Genomic DNA, 6,441 nt, shown 5'->3' on the forward strand with positions numbered 1-6,441 from the left:
CTGTTGATAGAGACAAAATAGTGGGCCAGTGTGTGCTGTCAGTGGCTACCAAATCACACAGAGGTACTTTGCACCTTCCTGGTTCAGTGAGGAACCTTCCTTGAATCAGTAAGTAGCAAGGGCGGGAAGGACGCTGAAATTGCTGCTCCTCAGCTGGCTGGCATCATTGTTCTTTCGCCACCCATGCCAGGCCGTTTGCAGGACTCACGTGGAACAAGACTGAGGTGATTTTGCCTGAAGGCCAAGTGACTTGCAGGAGTGGAGAGGGTATAGCAGAACTACAAGGTTCAGCATGAGTCACTTGAACACCTCAGATCCTGGAAAACCTCTCTGAGTTCAGGACCAACAGCTAAGTGTCTGACTAAGGGCTCGATCTGTGCTCACTCAAATAGTTTTTGGAGGGCTGCAGGTGGTTTAACCTCCTGGGCCCTTTCTTCTGAAAGTTGTTTTTAGTCATGGACTACCAGAGCCTGAACTCTGGGACAAGTTGCAAGGGTGATGAGTTTTTCCAGATTTTGACATGGGAACAAGCGAGGAGGTGGTGATGAGGCCAAGTGGATGATATGCTCTTTAATCCTGCTGTTTATTGTGATAAGAGTTTAAACAAATTGACCAAAGACTTTTACTGGAGGTGCTTCCAACAGGCTCCTATGCAATACATAGATAGGCCCTTTAGAGGCAAAAGCAAATAAATAATTGGCTGGAAATGCAACTTTCATCGCTAATGAACTGCTGCTTTTGTTTGTTTTTTCACTAATGCAGGCTGGGGTTCGATCCTCTGTTCCCGTTATAGAGCAGGAAAATGGATTTGTGAGAGTCACTGCTTAGCAGAAAGGTTTGTTTTTCTTCTTCTTGCTTTCTATACTCAGTACAAAGATACAGCTGAGATCAAAGAAGGGATATGAATTGCCATAGCACCTAGTTGTCTCAGCATTTCCCTTTTCAGCAGGTGGTTATCCATCCGTCCATTTCCCCTGGGTTGACTTTTCCATTGGTGTGAATCGGCTGGGGCACGGGCATGGAAACCCTCACCGCACTGCGTGGGGGGCTCACTGTGCAGTGAGTGCAGAGCACCCGCTCCAGGGCCTGGCAGATTTTTATGCCCCTCTTTGAGCTGCTGTGAATGACAGAACAGTGAGGAAACACAGTGAGGATCATGGCCCTGATGAACTAGTGCCTGGGGCAGGAACTGATACCCATGTCCCCAAATGCTCGGTGCTGTGCACAGAGAGATGCTGCTAACAGGGTGCTTAATGCCAGCAGAGGGGATCAGTGCCACTACCACACCCAGGTCTGCTGGTGAAAATGGTGGTGTGTCCCACCTGAAAAAGCAGAAATAATGAGGCACTGGGTCAGGGAGTCTGTAGGAGCAAGGTGTAGCCCCTCTATGCCCTAGAAAACTGTGCTTTGGGGGCACAGAGCCACTGGCGTGTGGAGCGCTTGCCATGTAGGTGAGTGCACAGGCGGCATCAAGGAACCTAAGGCAAAGCTAAAAAAATTTTAGAGAAGCAGCACATGCACAGAACAGGAATATCTGGCTTGTTTTCAAAGGGCTCAGAAGAGCAGCAAGCTACTACTGCGACGATGCTTGGGGACATATCTGATGTCCTACCAAAGTGACAGTCAGCATCAAAATATATAGATGTTGTCTGCAATGCTTGGGCAAGGTAACATGTCTATGCACGCTGCCTTCAAGGGCAGGCGAGGCAGCTGCACGGTGTCCATGGTCAGTGGCCACATACAGGTGAGCCTGGCCGGCCATGGCACAGCACCAGTGGCGTGGCGTGGCTGAGCAAGCCTTCAGCTTCCCAGCGCAGGAGCGAGGACAGCTGCCTGAAAGACCCTAGTGCAGCACCGATGTGGGGGGAAGCAGGGCCACATCTCCTTGTTTTGGAAGTGCAGGGAGTGAGACCTGGAAAAGCCACAACATGGGCAGCGTAATCCAACTGGTGATGCCCTGGAGGTACCTACCGCCTGCTGGGCATGGGCTGTGCCTGGGGCTGGCTGTTAGAGCCTGCCTGCAGAGGTGGGAGAGCTGCCTGTGCCCCCAACCCTGCTCAGTCCCTACCTATGAAGCCCGTAGTGCTAAAGAGCAGCAGAGCTGTGCCCCATGGTACCATGACGGGTGTCTACTCCATCTGCTGCAAGGTCCCCACGGCTGCTGGCACTTACTGCACCTGGGCCACGCTTGCTGCCAGGGAATAACAGCTGACATACCCCTGCCTCCTCCCACCCCCAAAGGCATCCTGGCTCCGTCACTGTGTGTTTTGGGTTCATCCCATTTGGGGCAGAGCAGATGGGCAGTGCGGCGCTGCAAGTCCAGGTGACGTGCCTGGCTCCTTCCCATGTGTATGTTGTATTTCTGTGACAGGGTGTGGACACCTGGCTTAACTTCTTTAATATGCACATTCAGATTTTACATCCTCTGTCTCGGCTGTGCCAGGGCTGTATGCTCTGTCACCAAAGAGGGCAAAGAGACGCTTGGCTCCTTGGCAGTGCCCAGCCGCGGCTTAGATAAAGTACATGTATCCTGCATTGACATAAGTTATCTCGCAAGCAGTACAACCAATAAAGTCTTTTTGTCCCAGGGATTTATGATCTCCTCACCACAGCAATCCCAGTCTCCTGCCCATGTCCTATGATGCTCTCACTACAGCCCAGCACTCCTGGTCCTGCATTTCCAGCTCCCTGATCCCTGCCATGGTACCACCTGCTCCGCCGTGTACCCTCTGGGCTTTGCCCGTCACAGCACCTTGGCTTTCTTGTGTGTCCCTGTGGTCTCCCTGTAATTCTCCATCTCTCTTCCATGTTGTCTCCCTGAGCTTGTTGGATCACCATTTAGGCAAGAAATAGCACATGCTGAGATCAGTCTGGAGCTGGGCAGGTCATGCTTGGGTTGTCAGACTCAGCACCTGGGTGTGTGCCTCTTCTTGGTAGCCTCAAGGGGGAATGGAGAGGGTCAGTGTCACCTACGTGGCCACCAACTCTCACAAACCTTACAGGAACTTTGTATCTTCAAGAGCTCTGTTCGACTGCCAAATTTTGTTGACCGCCGTCAAAACCTGAGATGTAGATGTGTACTAGGAGGCAGCATGACCATGTTAACTCATTTCCATACACATGGGAATGTGTATGTTGGATGCTGCATCTCCCAGGCAGAATTGGACCTGCTGCTTGGGACCTCCTAGGTCTGCTCAGCACGTGACCACTGGTGAACCCATGAAAGGGAAAGGACCTGGGATTATCTAGCAGGAAGGTCTGTCTTTGTGAAGTGCACTGCCTGGAGAGGGCAGCTTTGAAGTCCTGATTGGCACTGACCCTTTGCTATAAATACATAGAGAGAGCATTTTTGTGCTCAGAACATTTCTGGATGCACAACAAAGGGGGAGGAAGCAAACAAATGGAGCACTGTGGGAAGAAGTTAAATGGAGCACTATGTGGGGAGCACCAATCAAACTATCACTAAATAACTTCCTTTCTCTTCAGGGGCCATTATTCCTGGGTGGAAAAGTCGGGATAGAAACTCAGGTCTGTACTACACAGGACCTCTGTGCTGAGTTGAGGCAATGGCAAGTGCATATGCAGTGGGGTGACACGGTATATAATATGCATGAGCAGACGTCAGCGCTCTCTGAAATAATCCTTTCTGTGCTCAGTGAGTGTAGCACATCCATTGATAATCTGTGTGGGGAGACACACCATTTATCCAAAGAGTTTTCTTCTTGGCCAGCACATGGACGCTGCTGTGGTATCAGGATGATCAGAGCTTCCTCCTGGAGTCCTTAGGTTGCCCATTTTTTTGGAGACATGCAGCTACACACAGTGGTCTTGCTTCATCCCTGCTGTCTTGGTGGATGCACGTTGTGGCAGGGGAGGGTGAATGCTGGGGCATAACTCAAGGAGGGTAAGTGCTGACCCCGTTGCCACCAGTGCAGACAGAGTTGTGGTTCAGTGGGAGCCCTGCTGGTAGAGGCTCTCTTGCCCCCACCTCCCAGGAATGAGGAGGTCTCCTTCCCTCCTAGCCTCTTTCCACATGACACTGGATGGGGGTCTCACTGCTGGAAGCCCACAGGGAAGTTTTACCAAAGCTGAGGACAGGGTGCTTGGGAAATTGGTTTGTCTGTGTGCTGTTTGCTGTTGAGCTCCTGAACATGACCCTGTGCTCTTGAATAGCCCAGAGTGATGAAGGGCTTGGCTGAAAAGGCAGTGATTTTTGGGACTGGTCTGGTCCAACAAGACCTGTTCCCTGACAACTGCCTTCCTTCTGGGAAGGACACCACCCAGGACCAGGCTGCCAGGGACCTATTAAGTTGCCAAGATGCCTTTCTCAGAGGTTTCCCAGCTCTTAGAGGATGAGGCTCAATTCAGTTCAGCCAGATTAGGAAGAACGGGGTCTTTCTTCCTCCGCTTACTAGCAGAGTTACCTGGACTAGTATCCCTCCAACCATCTTTGAATCTGTCTTTTCATTTTCTTCTCAAAGGGCTGAGTAATTAGGTTATTCAGAAGCTGCAAGCAATGCAGTAGACTGATCCTCTCTGTCCCAGACCGTCATTTTCATGATTTGCATTTCAAGATGCACAATAATACTGCTGTGCGTGGTTTTGTTTGCTGTGGCTCAGCTTAGCACGCAGCAGTCTTTACAAAGCACATGAGCTGGTTTACTACAGGACGTGGAATCTGTCCTCCTGCTCTTCAAGAAATACAAAGATAAGCTGGTGGCCATTGGCGAGGTAATCTGCTCTGATTTCTGCATAACCAGAGTTTGCTTGATTTGACTATATGGAAACTGTCTTAAGGTGCGTATAACTCATTGTAATCTCTGGTTGTTTACATTCCTCTCTGTGGACAGATACAAAATGAGTTAGGATTAAAACCAAAAACTTAATTTTCCTGGCTAAATATCTGTGCAAGATTAAAATGAAAATTGCAAAGCCCCACAAGGAGGATGTATTGATAGGTGTCTGAATGCTGGTCTCCTGCTATGAAGACGTTGTAGGGAAGCTAGAAAAGCTACTTTAGTTCTTTACCAGGAGTATTTTCATAGCTGATGACACATTTTCTTGGGTTTTATTATTCATATGTTACTGTATTTCCAGGTATGTTGCCTTTTGGCGGGTGCTGTTTTCTGCTGTTTCTTCATTGCTAAGAGCTTCTGCCACCTCTCCTGAGAAAATGAAGCTAGCAAAAGCATTAGATCCCCACAGTTTGAAGTTCATCCCATTTTGTGAAGTGTTAGCTGGCTCTTTGCATGGGTTGGGCTGGACTTCACTCCATGGCTCATGTCCATGCCTGAGCAATGCCAGGAGCAGCAGAGAGTCGTGCTGCAACTGGCCACGGCAAAACAACTGGCCTTGCTGGTGTGAGCCAGAGACCTTTCACACAGTGTCTTCTTCATACGCTGGACTTTAACTAGGCTCGACACCTGTTTACTGCATCACAGCTCCACAGGCATGCTCTAAAGAACACTATGGGGTGTTTTGAAGTTTGAGTTTATCCAAGTGTTCAATGGCTGGAGATGAAAAACTAACAATACTTGTGAGCGCTGACATCTAGGAGCGTGACATCTTTGCCAAACGTGAAGTAGAAAAATGTTCCTTTCCAGCTGTGCTTCTGCTAAGGTTGTGGGAACTTCCTAGACTTTCTGCCAAAGACACTTTTTTTTAATGATTCTTCACCTTTATTCTGTTAGTACCCACACCATCCTTTCAGTGGTAACTGGGCTATGCTTCCCTGAAAGGACCACTCAGGATTTAGAGTTGTGATAATTACTCTCAAGGCTTCGTTTTCTCTCCCACACTATATGACATAGGAGAGGAAAGGTTCTTATCGAATAAAGGGGAGAAAAATGAAAGAGGGCCTGCTTTCACCTCCACGGAACTTGGCTAATGATTTGCCCATGATACCCAGGAGCAGATGTGCCTCCTGTTGAGTTACTCTTAAAAACTCCTTCTTGACTCAAGGTCAGATTTCAGCAGCTTGCTGAATCTGCTTTCTGGCATCCAGCATCGCTTTGTCCTGTGTGTAGCTCCTAGGAGCCCAAGGCTGTTGTACAGCCAGTGGAGAGAAGTAAGCACCCAAAGCAGAGCTGTTCTCAGGACCCCAGTTATTTCCTCTTCATTCCCCTCCTAAGGTTTCTAAAACCTACAGGTTGTTGGTACTGTCTGAGGTCTTAAAGGACATAAATACTCTGTTCAGCCGGTGTTTGCAGTTCATGGGAAATACAGGATTATCTCCAAAGATTTAAACAGTCTGGATGCCATTCTGGCAGAGCTTATTTTGCATGTTGCTATATTGATTGCTGTCGTGAGACTGACCTTCTCATGGGCTATTTATTTTCCTGGCTGTACTGGTGAGAGAAGTTAATTAAACAGATTCCACTGGAGAACGTTTGCTTGGAGACAGATTCCCCTTCCCTTTCTCCAAACAAAGAGGTATAGTCA

This window comes from Falco punctatus, assembly GCF_963210335.1.
Source record: "Falco punctatus genome assembly, chromosome: 12".
Lineage (NCBI taxonomy): Eukaryota > Metazoa > Chordata > Aves > Falconiformes > Falconidae > Falco > Falco punctatus.